At 37.6% G+C, this 20,316-nt stretch overlaps 1 protein-coding gene and 1 non-coding gene across 2 annotated transcripts in view; both read right to left on the bottom strand.

Moving 5' to 3' along the window:
• TULP4 (TUB like protein 4) overlaps positions 1–20,316 on the bottom strand; it is a gene marked incomplete in the record, with an annotated part of 1,525,147 nt that overhangs the window by 1,483,062 nt on the left and 21,769 nt on the right.
• TRNAG-CCC lies at positions 19,993–20,063 on the bottom strand. Its single transcript has one exon. It is a non-coding gene; the product is annotated as a tRNA-Gly (tRNA).

The following is a 20,316-nucleotide window of genomic DNA, read 5'->3' as shown; positions in this document are numbered from 1 at the left end:
ATCCTAGACCTGGTCATTACTAACATGGGCAATCGGTGTTCCACACCAGAGGTCAATTCCTCGGTCAGATCCGACCACAAGCTAATCACCCTAGACATCCACATCCCAACTCAACCCCCCCATTAGGGAAACCAGAGTAAACAATTTCTCAAAAGCCAAGTTCACGCTTCTTAAGACAGAAGTGGCAAACTTCACGACACCCAGGCTGACAGACAATAGAGGTACGACTGCTGAATCCTACGCCTTACACGAGTGCATGGATCGTTCAATCCCTAACAGAACCAAGATGCTATCCTCCAAAAAAAGGAAGCCAATCTGGTGGTCCCCTGCCATTAACGAACTCTACAACAGAAGAAAAACTGCTGCAAAGAGAGTAAAATCCCATGATTGGATTGGTCAGCCTCATTAAGAAGCCGAGATCCCTCATAAAATCCTCCAAAGCTAGTTATGAAAACAAAACCACCACTGATTCTAAAGACAACCACAAAGCATTCTATAGCTATGTCAAGAATCTCAATGGCAACACTCAGATCTGCTCCGAGTTACAGCACAATGGCACTAAATATAATGAACCAATTGATCTTGCCAACATCCTGGCAGATAGGTTCAGTGCTAACTTTACCCCTCTCTCACCCCCTAAAGGGCCCATCTCTATACTGGAAGAATGCAAAGTTCCTGTAATCACGACTGCACAAGTAAAAAACACACTCTCCAAAGCAAAGAACACAGCATCCACAGGACCTGACAACATCCAAGGCAGCATTCTACACGAACTACAGAACGAACTGGCACCCCTCCTAAGTACCATGTTCAATCATAGCCTCACCTCAAGCTTTGTGCCCACTGAATGGCGCACAGCAATGGTTATCCCACTCAACAAAGGGGGAGCCACCACAAACACCGGGAACTACCGCCCCATTACCTGACGAGCCTGGTCTGCAAGGCTATGGAACGTAACGTCATGGAACTTATAAACAATGACACTGGTAATCTCCAAACTCTGGACCCTACCCAGTTCGGGTTTGTAAAAGGCAGATCATGTTTCCTAAACCGGATAGATTTCTTTGAAGCGGTCACCAAGGCTTTCAACACCATCTCCCACTTTGGAATTATAGATAAACTCACTAAACTAGGTATAAATCCCTATGTCACAAGATGGGTTGCCAAATGGCTCAATGACGACAGAACCCACACTGTGAAAGTAGCAGACTCTAAATCCAACTTCAGACCAGTGACAAGTGGAGTACCACAGGGTTCAGTTCAGGGTCCTCTTCTGTTTGGTATCTACTTCTCTGAAGTACAGGCTAACACAGAAGGTCTGTGGCTAAAAAGTTTGCAGATGACTGCAACCTAGGAGCCATAATCAAAACTCCTAACGATGTGGACATCCAACAAAAGAGCCTCACTGAAGACAGATGCGTGGTGTCAAAGCCATGGCCTCAAGCTCAATGCCAAAAAGTACATTGTCATCCCTTTTGGTAAAAACTATGTACCCATGAACTACCTCATAGGCAGTAGTCTACTTAACACCAAAAGTGTGGTAAGAGACCTTGGGACACAGGTGGACAGTAGTCTCTCCTTTGATAATCACATTGCCACGGTAGTCAGGAAATCCTTCTACGTGGCACACCTCATCACAAAAGGTTTCTCATCCAGGAAAAAAAAAAGAGGTCATTGTTCCCCTCTACTCATCACTCATTAGACCCATTATAGAGTACAACGTCCCTTTTGGTATGTACCTCACAAGACATCTACAACAACTGGAAAGGCCGCAGAAATACTTCACAAAGAGGATTACCAACCTCAAACAGATGCCCTACGTAGACAGTCTCAAAAACTCCAGCTTTACTCTGTCACATATCGCCTACTCAGAGGCGATCACTGCCTAACATACAAAGTTATGCCAAACCCAGAGCTTTTGAACATGCTCCACTTAAAGAAATCCCAATCCCTCCGAGCTACATGCTCTAGGGACCTGAATCACGTCACCACAATTTATTTATTTATTTATTTTACATTTGTTGACCGGGCTAGTCTAATTGGATATATGTCCATTTTCAATAGAGGCCCGAGGAGAAAAGCTCCGAGAAAAGAAACACTTTATACAAAATGCAAAAAGATACCTATACATACAAAATACAATTAAATAACTATGCAATCATGTACAGTTGATTTTCAGCAGCAGTAAGCAAATAGGGTAACACTATGAAGACAGATAACAATACATTCAAACACAATTAGATAACTATACATTCATGTACTCCAAATCCAAGTGTGTGACCCTCCAGTGGCAATGAAACGAAAAGCAGAGATTCAAAGGAACTTCAAATAAGATGCATTCATAAAAAATAATAAAGTTTATTCCAATGAGTGAGCGCTTTCGCCAAAGGCTTCTTCAGACTCTTAAAACAATGAATAAAACTGTTTGAATCATTTTTAAACCATCCTTAAGCTTCCTATTGGACATTACAAATTGATATGTCACATGTTATCTTGTCTTAAAGGAACAGATACTCAAAAAAGTTAACATAGTTAAATGCAACAATATTTAGAAGGAATACTTCCATCCAAATATACAATTAATGATCAGAATGTCCATGCAAATAAGTAAAAAATATGCATATACCCTGATACATTCTAAAAAATAAAAGGAGCATTGTGCTTGGTCCTATATCATTCTACAATCATTAAAAAACTGTTGCTACATTCATTAAAAACCCTGAACATTCTCTCTCCTCATGGTGTTAAAAACATTAAAAACATTAAAATCCTTAGATAAACAGCAAGTTTTATCGCGTTTCAATATCTAGCATCTCTACTAAGATAGTGGTGTGTCGAATGCAACTTTGCATATATCAGGTTAAAAAACTAATATAGCGAGAACTCTGTACTAAAAATGTAAGCGTACCTTTACCACAAAACAACATAGCGAATAAAATGTATTTCATGATGTGCCTCATCAAGGAGTCAGACCTCATCATATCGGTGAAAGGCTGTTGTCCAAGTTTAAAAATTCCACAAATAGGAACCTCTTAGATTCCATGTAAAACAAACTGTTTACAAGTTGTAAAGTGCCGTGTGCTATAGGAACTCTGAATGCAATTGAGTACAACATAACTTCATGCTATGGTAACTCAACGCGCCGTGCGCACGTTCTAAGCATCTAAGTACCCAACAACAGAAACACTGTTTAAATTTCTAAGAAAAAAGGTGAGCCTATATTCGTGCTGTCCTGTGCCTAAAATAGACAGTATTTGTAAGCACGATTATGCCCTATAAGCATATATTGATCACAAAGTGTCACTATTTAAAACAATGAAACGTGTACATATTAATGAGTATACTTATTAAAGTGTTCGCTGAACATGGCAGAGATGGCATTGACTAATACAAAATAAAAAGATAAAAACAGATAAATAGTGGAATGCTAGGCGTAACACATAAAAATTGACACAATAAAGCTTGAAATTAGCACAAAGCACACATATAATAATACCTAAGTATAAAGCTCCATAGATGATAGGGTCCCTAACTAGTAAAAAAGCAACTACTTCCATGTACATAGTTGGTGCTAAATATAACAACATTCTAAGTTAAAAAGGTAAAATGAAAAATGAGAAGAGATAAACAATCCGCAACAATACTAAGCCTGTACCTAATGATAAAACAAAACTATCTATTGATGTATGGGGTACCTAGCTCAGTCGTAAAATAAATTCCAGCTACAGTGAACAAATATATAGACGTATATGCATGCTTGTATATACATGTGTATATATTTACACACATGCATGTGTAAACTATGCCCAATAACCACTAATATATTGAGGTGGTGAAAGGAGGGATGAAAAACATACTAGTATGTGAGGTATGGGCTCAGAAGTAAGGCTAAAACAAGAAAGCCGAACATATCCAAAGGTCCATCAGTTCCTGGGATTTGATACTAAGAACACATCTACTTGTGGCTATAAAGCTCAGAACATTAATACTATGAAAATAATTATATTCAGTCTACAAGGACTGATTCTTACACTGATTTACTATAAGAGTGACATCAATACGTAGTTTTAAAATTACCTTACTACTCTATTTAGGTAATAGTAGGTTAAGTCATCTTCGTAGTCTTCTACTTCTTAAAATGGTTTGAGTTGCACTTTATCATTAAGCCCTGGTGACCTATCAGACCTTAGTCTGATAATCCAACGTGTCTCCTGTTCTAAGGTTTTGTTGATTAGATCACCACCTCTAAAACCCACGCTGACTTGTTCAATAACACAAAATTTAAAATTATGATTGGTGCCTGCTGTTGTATTGTGTCTAGCTAGGGCATTGGTCTCAGTACCTATCCTAATGTGGTAAATATGTTCCCTAACTCTTTCCTTAAGTGATCTATTGGTTTTGCCAATGTAATAGCTTTTGCAGGTTATGCAGGTGGCCATGTATACCACATTCTTACTTTCACAGTTCGTGTTAGTTCTGAAGTTATATGTGCGTAGCGTAACAGGATGCTCAAAAGTGGTATCTTTATTAATGTAGATGCATTGATTACAATGACCACAGGGTACTGTGTTTCTATCATTTATTGGTCTACTTTTCCCGGATGTTTGGGTCTACATAAAATGCTTCTTAAATTCTGATGATTCTTGTAGGTTATACGTGGTGTTGGTCCTACTACCTCATTGACATCCCTATCGGATTTCAGTATTCCCCAGTGTCTATCCAGGGTTTTTTCACCTCCAAGTTCATTTTACTGAAAGTGAGGTTGGTTCTAATTTCAGTTTTAAAGGCTTTGGACTCTTCATACTACCTTCATGTGCCATAAAGTAAGGTTTAGCAGTACTCGTTCTTAGACGCTCCACAGTTCTGACCATTTCTAATATTTCATTTTCTTTATAGCCCTTTCTAGAAATCTATCCTTCATGTCCTCTATTCCTTTCTCATAGAACTCTTGTTGTGGGTTCAACCTTGATACTCTCATGAATTGTCCTTTAAGGACATTTTGGAATACATGTACAGGATGCATACTGTTTCTGTGTAGTATGTTGTTTCTTTGGCAGGCTTTCCTATGAATGGTTGTATTAATAAGGCCATTGGACATCCTGAATACTTCCACATCCAAAATGGTATAGTTTCATCTGAAAAATTCATGGTGAATTTTAAAAATCCGTAGTGTTATCCAAATAAGAAACGAAATTCTTTAAAGAGGGTTCATCACCCAACCAAATAAGGAAGAGGTCATCTACAAAGCGGCAATACATACCAACAAATTCATTGAAATGTGGATGGTCATATAAGTGAACATCTTCCCACCTAGCCATCACTAGGTTGGCGTAACTATTAGCACAAGATGTGCCCATAGCTACGCCATCCTTCTGTAAGAATATGGATTCTTGAAAAGCAAAAGCGTTGTTAGTCAAGACAGTCTCAAGTAACAGAGTTATAAGATCAACTTTTAATCCGAAAAGTCGGAATGTATCTTCAAATATTCTGTTAACATTCTTATTCCTGTGTCATTAGGAATTACAGTGAATAAACTGACTACGTCTAGTGTCACAAAAAGTAATGTTGCTGTTCACCTAAAGGTCGAGTTTGAGAGTATAAATCTAAGAGAAACTGTTTGCTATCTTTCAAAATATTCCTGTTGTCATTGACTAAAGGTCTTAATACACTTTCCAAGTAAATAGATAAGGGTTCAGTGACCCAACCTTGCCCTGCAACAATGGGTCTGAGTGGTGGATCTACGCTGTTTTTATGGACTTTGGGGAGTCCCTGTATAATCGGGATGATGGGGTTGTTCACCTTAAAGTACTCATAGAGTTGTTGAGTTATGTCCAGAGACATAACTAAGTCATCCAAGGTATTATAAACACTGAACACCATATCTATTAAATTGTCCTTAGTTAGTATGGAGTAAGTATTGCTGTCATTTAACATTTGAAACATTTTGTTAGTGTAGTATATATCATCCATGATGACCACGGGCCACCTTTATCAGCTGGTCTTATTATTATAGAGCTATCATCTTTGAGTGAATACAATGCTTGTCTCTGCTTATAGTTTAAATTGCGTCCATGTCTTGAAGGTATTTTCTCCTGATAGCATTTGTATATGTCATCTTCCACTACATTGCCAAACACTTCAATTGTTGGGTGAAGTTGAGGCACGTAAGTGCTGTTAGGACGGTGCTTATTCTTAACTGAATTGTCATCAAACTGTCCAAACTCTAGCCTTAGTTGTAAATTACGAATGAACATTTTGGTTTCTATAATAGTGTCCACTAAGTCACTGTTCTTAGTGGGAATAAAACTTAGTCCTTTATTTAGGACTTGTTTCTCATACTCATTTAAAACCCTGCCGGAAAGGTTCATGATCAATGATTCTGCCTCCCCACATTTTCTTTATCGTGGGGCCTACTTGTTCCTGCTCGTCTAACGATCCTTTCCTCTTCTGTCTCCCCCTGCTGGTTGACCTTCTTTTGTCCAAAAAATGATTTTGTGCTATGGGGAGGGGGGCAGGTAATGTATTTGTATTCACAATAACACTATTTGTTTTTGGTCTTACCACTGCTGCACCTGACCTCTGTACATCCGTAATGCAGCCTATCAGACCTTCACCTACAACAGTACTGTTAACTCTCCCATTTCCTTGTGTCCTGTTAGGGCTTACATTGTCCGTTTCTAGATTATTGTTTGCTGTGACTGGTTGATCAGATTCTATGGTTACACTGGTACCTAAAATGTCAGTGATATCACTCTGCTTATTGTTTAAATCAATTCTATTAAATGATCTACTTTCTGAAGTATCACTGCGTGGATGTCTATCAGGATTGATTATAGGTGTGCTCAGTGTGGCATTCACAAAATTGTTACCTGTTCTACCTGGAGGCCTGCGTGAGGCATTTGAGCCCTGACTATAGTGTAAATTTGGATTCATTTCCTAGGTCAGGTGAATACATTATTATTCTTAAAATCTCTTACATCCCTGGTAATCTTAGCTTTCTTTTGGTCTAGCAACCGTTTCTCAAAAACAAAACATCTTCAATTACTTTCCCTAATTTTCCCATGCACATCTCATTGTTAGCATATTTACTTTCAAAGTCTTTAAACAAGTTATTTACAGTCAATCTCAGTCTCTCCTCTTCAGGCAGATGAAACTCAATTAAGAGTTTCATATAACTAAAACTCAACTCCATGTTGAGTTGCTGCCAGCGATATAGTAAGTCTGGTAATGAGGTACCAGATGTAGGCATCTTCAGTACGCGTAGGCCGCGAGGTATAATCCGTTTGTTCAAACAACTTTCAAAATAATGTCTTTGAACTTGTAGTTTAACCAATTTACCGAAAACATACTCTAAATCTTGCAAGTCTTTAACAGAGTCCATAGTACTCACATCAGTTCGAGTGACTGTCCCTCCATCAACAACTGGATTAAAATCCAATAATGAATTGATACTTCCAGATACACAAGTCTTAAATCTGTCAAGGACATTAGAAGTATGTTCCAGAACGCGTGGTACATATGGTAGTTCAATGTTTATGCTGCTTTCGTTCGCCATCCTTACTTCCTGCAGCACTGACCAAATAAATAATACAACTCAAAAAGCCAAATGCAGTGCTGCTATCAGTTGAGGCAGGAGACTCACGTAAACATAAAAGAGAGCAATCCAAATCCAAGTGTGTGACCCTCCAGTGGCAATGAAACGAAAAGCAGAGATTCAAAGGAACTTCAAATAAGATGCATTCAAAAAATAATAAAGTTTATTCCAATGAGTGAGCGCTTTCGCCAAAGGCTTCTTCAGACTCTTAAAACAATGAATAAAACTGTTTGAATCATTTTAAACCATCCTTAAGCTTCCTATTGGACATTACAAATTGATATGTCACATGTTATCTTGTCTTAAAGGAACAGATACTCAAAAAGTTAACATAGTTAAATGCAACAATATTTAGAAGGAATACTTCCATCCAAATATACAATTAATGATCAGAATGTCCATGCAAATAAGTAAAAATATGCATATACCCTGATACATTCTAAAAAATAAAAGGAGCATTGTGCTTGGTCCTATATCATTCTACAATCATTAAAAAACTGTTGCTACATTCATTAAAAACCCTGAACATTCTCTCTCCTCATGGTGTTAAAAACATTAAAAACATTAAAATCCTTAGATAAACAGCAAGTTTTATCGCGTTTCAATATCTAGCATCTCTACTAAGATAGTGGTGTGTCGAATGCAACTTTGCATATATCAGGTTAAAAAACTAATATAGCGAGAACTCTGTACTAAAAATGTAAGCGTACCTTTACCACAAAACAACATAGCGAATAAAATGTATTTCGCGATGTGCCTCATCAAGGAGTCAGACCTCATCATATCGGTGAAAGGCTGTTGTCCAAGTTTAAAAAATTCCACAAATAGGAACCTCTTAGATTCCACGTAAAACAAACTGTTTACAAGTTGTAAAGTGCCGTGTGCTATAGGAACTTAATTGAGTACAACATAACTTCATGCGCTATGGTAACTCAACGTGCGGTGAGCACGTTCTAAGCATCTAAGTACTGAACAACAGAAACAATGTTTAAATTTCTAAGAAAAAAAGGTGAGCCTATATTCGTGCTGTCCTGTGCCTAAAATAGACAGTATTTGTAAGCACGATTATGCCCTATAAGCATATATTGATCACAAAGTGTCACTATTTAAAACAATGAAACGTGTACATATTAATGAGTATACTTATTAAAGTGTTCGCTGAACATGGCAGAGATGGCATTGACTAATACAAAATAAAAAGATAAAAACAGATAAATAGTGGAATGCTAGGCGTAACACATAAAAATTGACACAATGAAGCTTGAAATTAGCACAAAGCACACATATAATAATACCTAAGTATAAAGCTACATTAATAAAGATACCACTTTTGAGCATCCTGTTACGCTACGCACATATAACTTCAGAACTAACACGAACTGTGAAAGTAAGAATGTGGTATACATGGCCACCTGCATAACCTGCAAAAGCTATTACATTGGCAAAACCAATAGATCACTTAAGGAAAGAGTTAGGGAACATATTTACCACATTAGGATAGGTACTGAGACCAATGCCCTAGCTAGACACAATACAACAGCAGGCACCAATCATAATTTTAAATTTTGTGTTATTGAACAAGTCAGCGTGGGTTTTAGAGGTGGTGATCTAATCAACAAAACCTTAGAACAGGAGACACGTTGGATTATCAGACTAAGGTCTGATAGGTCACCAGGGCTTAATGATAAAGTGCAACTCAAACCATTTTTAAGAAGTAGAAGACTACGAAGATGACTTAACCTACTATTACCTAAATAGAGTAGTAAGGTAATTTTAAAACTACGTATTGATGTCACTCTTATAGTAAATCAGTGTAAGAATCAGTCCTTGTAGACTGAATATAATTATTTTCATAGTATTAATGTTCTGAGCTTTATAGCCACAAGTAGATGTGTTCTTAGTATCAAATCCCAGGAACTGATGGACCTTTGGATATGTTCGCTTTCTTGTTTTAGCCTTACTTCTGAGCCCATACCTCACATACTAGTATGTTTTTCATCCCCTCCTTTCACCACCTCAATATATTAGTGGTTATTGGGCATAGTTTACACATGCATGTGTGTAAATATATACACATGTATATACAAGCATGCATATCGTCTATATATTTGTTCACTGTAGCTGGAATTTATTTTACGACTGAGCTAGGTACCCCATACATCAATAGATAGTTTTGTTTTATCATTAGGTACAGGCTTAGTATTGTTGCGGATTGTTTATCTCTTCTCATTCATTTGACCTTTTTAACTTAGAATGTTGTTATATTTAGCACCAACTATGTACATGGAAGTAGTTGCTTTTTTACTAGTTAGGGACCCTATCATCTATGGAGCTTTATACTTAGGTATTATTATATGTGTGCTTTGTGCTAATTTCAAGCTTTATTGTGTCAATTTTTATGTGTTACGCCTAGCATTCCACTATTTATCTGTTTTTATCTTTTTATTTTGTATTAGTCAATGCCATCTCTGCCATGTTCAGCGAACACTTTAATAAGTATACTCATTAATATGTACACGTTTCATTGTTTTAAATAGTGACACTTTGTGATCAATATATGCTTATAGGGCATAATCGTGCTTACAAATACTGTCTATTTTAGGCACAGGACAGCACCGAATATAGGCTCACCTTTTTTCTTAGAAATTTAAACATTGTTTCTGTTGTTCAGTACTTAGATGCTTAGAACGTGCTCACCGCGTTGAGTTACCATAGCGCATGAAGTTATGTTGTACTCAATTGCATTCAGAGTTCCTATAGCACACGGCACTTTACAACTTGTAAACAGTTTGTTTTACGTGGAATCTAAGAGGTTCCTATTTGTGGAATTTTTTAAACTTGGACAACAGCCTTTCACCGATATGATGAGGTCTGACTCCTTGATGAGGCACATCGCGAAATACATTTTATTCGCTATGTTGTTTTGTGGTAAAGGTACGCTTACATTTTTAGTACAGAGTTCTCGCTATATTAGTTTTTTAACCTGATATATGCAAAGTTGCATTCGACACACCACTATCTTAGTAGAGATGCTAGATATTGAAACGCGATAAAACTTGCTGTTTATCTAAGGATTTTAATGTTTTAATGTTTTTAACACCATGAGGAGAGAGAATGTTCAGGGTTTTAATGAATGTAGCAACAGATTTTTTATGATTGCAGAATGATATAGGACCAAGCACAATGCTCCTTTTATCTTTTAGAATGTATCAGGGTATATGCATATTTTTACTTATTTGCATGGACATTCTGATCATTAATTGTATATTTGGATGGAAGTATGCCTTCTAAATATTGTTGCATGTAACTATGTTAACTTTTTGAGTATCTGTTCCTTTAAGACAAGATAACATGTGACATATCAATTTGTAATGTCCAATAGGAAGCTTAAGGATGGTTTAAAATGATTCAAACAGTTTTATTCATTGTTTTAAGAGTCTGAAGAAGCCTTTTTAAAAGCTCACTCATTGGAATAAACTTTATTATTTTTATGAATGCATCTTATTTGAAGTTCCTTTGAATCTCTGCTTTTCGTTTCATTGCCACTGGAGGGTCACACACTTGGATTTGGATTGCTCTCTTTTATGTTTACGTGAGTCTCCTGCCTCAACTGATAGCAGCACTGCATTTGGCTTTTTGAGTTGTATTATTTATTTGGTCAGTGCTGCAGGAAGTAAGGATGGCGAGCTAAAGCAGCATAAACATTGAACTACCATATGTACCACGCGTTCTGGAACATACTTCTAATGTCCTTGACAGATTTAAGACTTGTGTATCTGGAAGTATCAATTCATTATTGGATTTTAATCCAGTTGTTGATGGAGGGACAGTCACTCGAACTGATGTGAGTACTATGGACTCTGTTAAAGACTTACAAGATTTAGAGTATGTTTTCGGTAAATTGGTTAAACTACAAGTTCAAAGACATTATTTTGAAAGTTGTTTGAACAAACGGATTATACCTCATGACCTACAGCGTACTGAAGATGCCTACATCTGGTACCTCATTACCAGACTTACTATATCGCTGGCAGCAACTCAACATGGAGTTGAGTTTTAGTTATATGAAACTCTTAATTGAGTTTCATCTGCCTGAAGAGGAGAGACTGAGATTGACTGTAAATAACTTGTTTAAAGACTTTGAAAGTAAATATGCTAACAATGAGATGTGCATGGGAAAATTAGGAAAGTAATTGAAGATGTTTTGTTTTAGAGAAACGGTTGCTAGACCAAAAGAAAGCTAAGATTACCAGGGATGTAAGAGATTTTAAGAACAATAATGTATTCACCTGGCCTAGGGAAATGAATCCAAATTTACACTATAGTCAGGGCTCAAATGCCTCACAGGCCTCCAGGTAGAACAGGTAACAATTTTGTGAATGCCACACTGAGCACACCTATAATCAATCCTGATAGACATCCACGCAGTGATACTTCAGAAAGTAGATCATTTAATAGAATTGATTTAAACAATAAGCAGAGTGATATCACTGACATTTTAGGTACCAGTGTAACCATAGAATCTGATCAACCAGTCACAGCAAACAATAATCTAGAAACGGACAATGTAAGCCCTAACAGGACACAAGGAAATGGGAGAGTTAACAGTACTGTTGTAGGTGAAGGTCTGATAGGCTGCATTACGGATGTACAGAGGTCAGGTGCAGCAGTGGTAAGACCAAAACAAATAGTGTTATTGTGAATACAAATACATTACCTGCCCCTCCCCATAGCACAAAATCATTTTTGGACAAAAGAAGGTCAACCAGCAGGGGAGACAGAAGAGGAAAGGATCGTTAGACGAGCAGGAACAAGTAGGCCCCACGATAAAGAAAATGTGGGGAGGCAGAATCATTGATCATGAACCTTTCCGGCAGGGTTTTAAATGAGTATGAGAAACAAGTCCTAAATAAAGGACTAAGTTTTATTCCCACTAAGAACAGTGACTTAGTGGACACTATTATAGAAACCAAAATGTTCATTCGTAATTTACAACTAAGGCTAGAGTTTGGACAGTTTGATGACAATTCAGTTAAGAATAAGCACCGTCTAACAGCACTTACGTGCCTCAACTTCACCCAACAATTGAAGTGTTTGGCAATGTAGTGGAAGATGACATATACAAATGCTATCAGGAGAAAATACCTTCAACACATGGACGCAATTTAAACTATAAGCAGAGACAAGCATTGTATTCACTCAAAGATGATAGCTCTATAATAATAAGACCAGCTGATAAAGGTGGCCCGTGGTCATCATGGATGATATATAATACACTAACAAAATGTTTCAAATGTTAAATGACAGCAATACTTACTCCATACTAACTAAGGACAATTTAATAGATATGGTGTTCAGTGTTTATAATACCTTGGATGACTTAGTTATGTCTCTGGACATAACTCAACAACTCTATGAGTACTTTAAGGTGAACAACCCCATCATCCCGATTATACAGGGACTCCCCAAAGTCCATAAAACAGCGTAGATCCACCACTCAGACCCATTGTTGCAGGGCAAGGTTGGGTCACTGAACCCTTATCTATTTACTTGGAAAGTGTATTAAGACCTTTAGTCAATGACAACAGGAATATTTTGAAAGATAGCAAACAGTTTCTCTTAGATTTATACTCTCAAACTCGACCTTTAGGTGAACAGCAACATTACTGTTTTGTGACACTAGACGTAGTCAGTTTATTCACTGTAATTCCTAATGACACAGGAATAAGAATGTTAACAGAATATTTGAAGATACATTCCGACTTTTCGGATAAAAAGTTGATCTTATAACTCTGTTACTTGAGACTGTCTTGACTAACAACGCTTTTGCTTTTCAAGAATCCATATTCTTACAGAAGGATGGCGTAGCTATGGGCACATCTTGTGCTAATAGTTACGCCAACCTAGTGATGGCTAGGTGGGAAGATGTTCACTTATATGACCATCCACTTTTCAATGAATTTGTTGGTATGTATTGCCGCTTTGTAGATGACCTCTTCCTTATTTGGTTGGGTGATGAACCCTCTTTAAAGAATTTCGTTTCTTATTTGGATAACACTACGGATTTTTAAAATTCACCATGAATTTTTCAGATGAAACTATACCATTTTGGATGTGGAAGTATTCAGGATGTCCAATGGCCTTATTAATACAACCATTCATAGGAAAGCCTGCCAAAGAAACAACATACTACACAGAAACAGTATGCATCCTGTACATGTATTCCAAAATGTCCTTAAAGGACAATTCATGAGAGTATCAAGGTTGAACCCACAACAAGAGTTCTATGAGAAAGGAATAGAGGACATGAAGGATAGATTTCTAGAAAGGGGCTATAAAGAAAATGAAATATTAGAAATGGTCAGAACTGTGGAGCGTCTAAGAACGAGTACTGCTAAACCTTACTTTATGGCACATGAAGGTAGTATGAAGAGTCCAAAGCCTTTAAAAACTGAAATTAGAACCAACCTCACTTTCAGTAAAATGAACTTGGAGGTGAAAAAAACCCTGGATAGACACTGGGGAATACTGAAATCCGATAGGGATGTCAATGAGGTAGTAGGACCAACACCACGTATAACCTACAAGAATCATCAGAATTTAAGAAGCATTTTATGTAGACCCAAACATCCGGGGAAAAGTAGACCAATAAATGATAGAAACACAGTACCCTGTGGTCATTGTAATCAATGCATCTACATTAATAAAGATACCACTTTTGAGCATCCTGTTACGCTACGCATATAACTTCAGAACTAACACGAACTGTGAAAGTAAGAATGTGGTATACATGGCCACCTGCATAACCTGCAAAAGCTATTACATTGGCAAAACCAATAGATCACTTAAGGAAAGAGTTAGGGAACATATTTACCACATTAGGATAGGTACTGAGACCAATGCCCTAGCTAGACACAATACAACAGCAGGCACCAATCATAATTTTAAATTTTGTGTTATTGAACAAGTCAGCGTGGGTTTTAGAGGTGGTGATCTAATCAACAAAACCTTAGAACAGGAGACACGTTGGATTATCAGACTAAGGTCTGATAGGTCACCAGGGCTTAATGATAAAGTGCAACTCAAACCATTTTTAAGAAGTAGAAGACTACGAAGATGACTTAACCTACTATTACCTAAATAGAGTAGTAAGGTAATTTTAAAACTACGTATTGATGTCACTCTTATAGTAAATCAGTGTAAGAATCAGTCCTTGTAGACTGAATATAATTATTTTCATAGTATTAATGTTCTGAGCTTTATAGCCACAAGTAGATGTGTTCTTAGTATCAAATCCCAGGAACTGATGGACCTTTGGATATGTTCGCTTTCTTGTTTTAGCCTTACTTCTGAGCCCATACCTCACATACTAGTATGTTTTCATCCCCTCCTTTCACCACCTCAATATATTAGTGGTTATTGGGCATAGTTTACACATGCATGTGTGTAAATATATACACATGTATATACAAGCATGCATATCGTCTATATATTTGTTCACTGTAGCTGGAATTTATTTTACGACTGAGCTAGGTACCCCATACATCAATAGATAGTTTTGTTTTATCATTAGGTACAGGCTTAGTATTGTTGGATTGTTTATCTCTTCTCATTTTCATTTGACCTTTTTAACTTAGAATGTTGTTATATTTAGCACCAACTATGTACATGGAAGTAGTTGCTTTTTTACTAGTTAGGGACCCTATCATCTATGGAGCTTTATACTTAGGTATTATTATATGTGTGCTTTGTGCTAATTTCAAGCTTTATTGTGTCAATTTTTATGTGTTACGCCTAGCATTCCACTATTTATCTGTTTTTATCTTTTATTTTGTATTAGTCAATGCCATCTCTGCCATGTTCAGCGAACACTTTAATAAGTATACTCATTAATATGTACACGTTTCATTGTTTTAAATAGTGACACTTTGTGATCAATATATGCTTATAGGGCATAATCGTGCTTACAAATACTGTCTATTTTAGGCACAGGACAGCACGAATATAGGCTCACCTTTTTTTCTTAGAAATTTAAACATTGTTTCTGTTGTTCAGTACTTAGATGCTTAGAACGTGCTCACCGACGTTGAGTTACCATAGCATGAAGTTATGTTGTACTCAATTGCATTCAGAGTTCCTATAGCACACGGCACTTTACAACTTGTAAACAGTTTGTTTTACGTGGAATCTAAGAGGTTCCTATTTGTGGAATTTTTTAAACTTGGACAACAGCCTTTCACCGATATGATGAGGTCTGACTCCTTGATGAGGCACATCGCGAAATACATTTTATTCGCTATGTTGTTTTGTGGTAAAGGTACGCTTACATTTTTAGTACAGAGTTCTCGCTATATTAGTTTTTTAACCTGATATATGCAAAGTTGCATTCGACACACCACTATCTTAGTAGAGATGCTAGATATTGAAACGCGATAAAACTTGCTGTTTATCTAAGGATTTTAATGTTTTTAATGTTTTTAACACCATGAGGAGAGAGAATGTTCAGGGTTTTTAATGAATGTAGCAACAGTTTTTTAATGATTGTAGAATGATATAGGACCAAGCACAATGCTCCTTTTATTTTTTAGAATGTATCAGGGTATATGCATATTTTTACTTATTTGCATGGACATTCTGATCATTAATTGTATATTTGGATGGAAGTATTCCTTCTAAATATTGTTGCATTTAACTATGTTAACTTTTTGAGTATCTGTTCCTTTAAGACAAGATAACATGTGACATATCAATTTGTAATGTCCAATAGGAAGCTTAAGGATGGTTTAAAAATGATTCAAACAGTTTTATTCATTGTTTTAAGAGTCTGAAGAAGCCTTTGGCGAAAGCGCTCACTCATTGGAATAAACTTTATTATTTTTTATGAATGCATCTTATTTGAAGTTCCTTTGAATCTCTGCTTTTCGTTTCATTGCCACTGGAGGGTCACACACTTGGATTTGGATTGCTCTCTTTTATGTTTACGTGAGTCTCCTGCCTCAACTGATAGCAGCACTGCATTTGGCTTTTTGAGTGATACATTCATGTACAACTTGTTATTTCAGCAGCAGTAAGCAGATAGGGTAACACTATGAAGATTTGTGTTTCAGTTATTTGGTGCAACATTTATCATAGATAAGTATAAGAATTAGTTAGTATGTTGTGTCGAGGAAATTGACACAGTAATGAAGGGTATGAAGAGAGCAAAGTATTTATAATTTTTAGAAGAGTGAGCCAATGAAAGGTAGAAGAAGTAGAATCTATCCAAAAGAAGAAAATACTGTCGGACATAAAATACAATAAAAGAACATCCTGGAGGGATAGATTCCTATCCCAGAGACTTCCCATACTCTGGAACAAACTATCTATGTCAAACAGAGCTCCTCATTAGCACTCTTCAAGAAAAATCTTGATGATTGGATGGGAAATGGGAAATTCACCCCGGGGATCACTTCTGTGGTTCTGCTTGACAGGGGCACAGAAAAATAATCTTCTTGGGTGGCAAAAGCCAGGGTACTGTTTGGCTAGGCTTATATAGGGCCTAGGGCCAATAGCCTAGTACCTAGCTATGAACCTATGAAGAGAGAGAAAGTTATTTAAATACTTAGTACTATATGTAATTAGAAGTAGAAAATAGAGAAAGGAAGAGAGAAAGTTAATAATAAAACTGATTCACATTACCTTACAGCAGAGAGATTTTCCAGAATCAAATATATTAGGATTCATAAAACAAAGCATATAAAATTAGAAGGAATTTATTCATTTGTCCTTTAGTTTCTTAGTTTTGTTTGCTACTTCCTAAACAAACCATCCATTTTTGTCTTGTCTCTTCAAACTCTGGGATGACCATTCCGTTTCTTCTATGTCAGACAGTATTTTCTTCTTTTGGATAAATTCTACTGCTTCTTGTAGGGAATCGAAGATCTTCACTCCTTCTGGCAAGGTGATTTTTATTCTTGCAGGAAAAAGAATTTGAGCTTTAATATTGGCTTTTTTCAAAGGCTTAGAGGAACACACTCCTTTCTTCTGGATATGACTGTAGAGGTGAAGTCATTGTCAAAACAAATAACTTTTTCACCCTTCTTGATCGTGCTGAAATCCGCTTGGACTAATTCCAAGTCCTTGTCTTGTGAGGAAAGAAATCTAACTAAAACAGACCTGGGGTTAGATGAACTCAGAGATTAAGCTGAATTTGCTAGGGACCGATGAGCCCTCTCAATTACAAGAGAGAGGGATTCAGCCATGTTTAGTGCTGATGCAAACTAGTTATTGAGGAACTGAATCATGTTAGCACCCTCTTCTTTCTCAGGAATTCCATATATGATGGGTAGTTTTATTTACTTCGCTGGGAAGTGACTTGCATGGGTTGCCATGACCAAAGGCAAAGTACAGATCATTAGCAGAACCACAGAGCAGAAACTCTTCCTCGTCCCCTCCCCAACCCTGCATGTATGTGTGTGTGCGCTCACACGTTTTGTTTACAACTACAGATTCAGAGTAAGGAACTTGACATGAAACTTCATGGAATGTTCAGACTATTGTGTAGTAGTATTTTTTTTTTCTCGAGTTACAATTTGAGTGTTTAAAAGTAATTTCAATCTGCACAGAAGATAGACTATTTTTTCATGAAAATTTATTACAGAAGATAAAAAGAAGACGGATGCTGGATCTTACTGAAAGTAAACATAAAGGGACCTACCATAAGAAAGCTATATTAAAAAAGAGAACTGGCATAAGGAATAATAGCCATGTTAGGAACTTAGCAGAAATGCAGACATGTTCAAGTTAATTCACTGTCACACTCATGACTTTTGTAATTCCTCCCTGCAGGTAGCCCGACTGGCCTTCCCAAGTTCCAGAGGTCTGGTCTTCCTTCCCCGCTTGGACTTGGCAGACTCCCTCTCACCATTATAGATAAGAAACTGTAGCACATGTTATATGATATAACATGGGTGTTGCTGAATGAAATCTTCAGATCATTCCTGCCCTGGCCAAGACACCAACACAAAAGCCTTAGAGGACCAGACAGCAGCAGTCCCCTGTGCCGGCTCCACCTCAGATGTAATCATGCTCCCTGTCTGGGAAGAAAAAGGAAATAAAAAGAGGGAAGAGGCCCTATTGGGTAAGTGAGAGGAAAGGTGAAGCTATACTAACTAGGGAGCTACCTCAACCCATGGTGACAAAATGGAAGAAAAAAGTAAACAGGGAAACGAACCTGGACCACAACAATCAATATATTTATTTACAGTTTGATAACTGGGTAGGTAAGCACACAGTTTGGGCGCATGGAAGTTGCTCTTAAAGCTTTGAAAGATAGCTGGCTGTTGTATTCTATGCAAGACACAAACCCGCATAAGGTTACTGCAGCACTGATCATAATGATGAATGTTTGAGTTACTATTAAATATCAGTTATAAGAAATCTCTGCAAAAAAAAAAGATAAAATCCCGTATGGGGAACTTAACCTAGCTTCCAAAAGCTAGCCTGGTATACCCCCCAAAAATGCGACTCATGAAGCCCGTAGTATACATGGCTGCTAGTAGCATACCCTACTTGCAAACTGGATGTTAAAAGAAAGATCTGAGCATGGTATTTTTGACATACATCTTTTATATCACAGGTGTCCTTGCACAGTAGTGGAAGGGAGCCAGCTGGGTGTAAAGACAGAGCTCTGGAATGGGCTGATCATTCTGGCTACCTACAGACAGGAATCCCAAAAGTCAGGACTGCGACAGTGGTTAAGTATGATCATAGGAAGTTACTAGGCTATTGGCCCTGAGGCCCTTACAAGCCTAGCCAAGAATTTAGCCCATGTGCCAACAAGTCAGCACCCTATGCCACTGTATGTAGCACATTCACTTCTGCCTTAGCTGCAGATGGTCCCAGAACCTATACATTTCTATTTTTAACCTGCCCCTACCATGCATGCCACCCCCTCCTCCACTGGACTTGAGCTCATTCATTCAGTTTTGGTGGAGACCATCCCAGAACCACAGAAACCAGAGCTCTGATTGAAGGAAGTGACACAGACAGCCACATGCGTTTCTTGCGGTTATCACTTACACCATGTATGAGAGGCATTACTATAGGTTCTAACTGCTTCTCTGGGCAGAGGGAGAATAAGCAATCTGTGTTCTGCAGTGAACACTATACTTTCTCCTATGCAAATCCTTGCACCTGTGCCCTTACTCAGTGAAGGCTACCACCAGATGGTGGCTCTGTGCACCACATACCCATCCCTCCATAGTACTGCTGATGTAAGCAGCAGGCTCTGCACCTGCCCTCATCATCATGAGCACACTCATCCTCTCTGCCAGCTTTACCATAGGAAGTTACTAGGCTATTGGCCCTAAGGCCCTTATAACCCTAGGCAAGAGTTTAGCCCATGTAAAATGAGGCACTGCATTGGCCGGGAATTGAACCTGGGTCTCCTGCGTGGGAGGCAAGAATTCTACCGCTGAATAACCAATGCAAACAAGCCATTGTAAGGTGGGTTGAATGAGCCACAGCCAAGGATTTATACCTCTATACCACTAGCACTGACAACTTTTAATTAACTTGCTCACTTAAACTAGTCTTAAATATTCACTCATCACAGGCAAACATAAAAGCAGCACAGGATGAAACACAGGAAAATATGCCTAAGAATCCTCAGCTGTACCCGGCCAACTCTGCTAAGGGAGCCACTTGTCCATGTACCACTGGCTGCCTCCCTATACTTCTTC

The sequence above is a fragment of the Protopterus annectens genome, chromosome 1.part0 (assembly GCF_019279795.1).
Source record: "Protopterus annectens isolate FY-2018-M chromosome 1.part0, PAN1.0, whole genome shotgun sequence".
NCBI lineage: Eukaryota > Metazoa > Chordata > Ceratodontiformes > Protopteridae > Protopterus > Protopterus annectens.
This window is presented reverse-complemented; position numbering and strand designations above follow the sequence as displayed.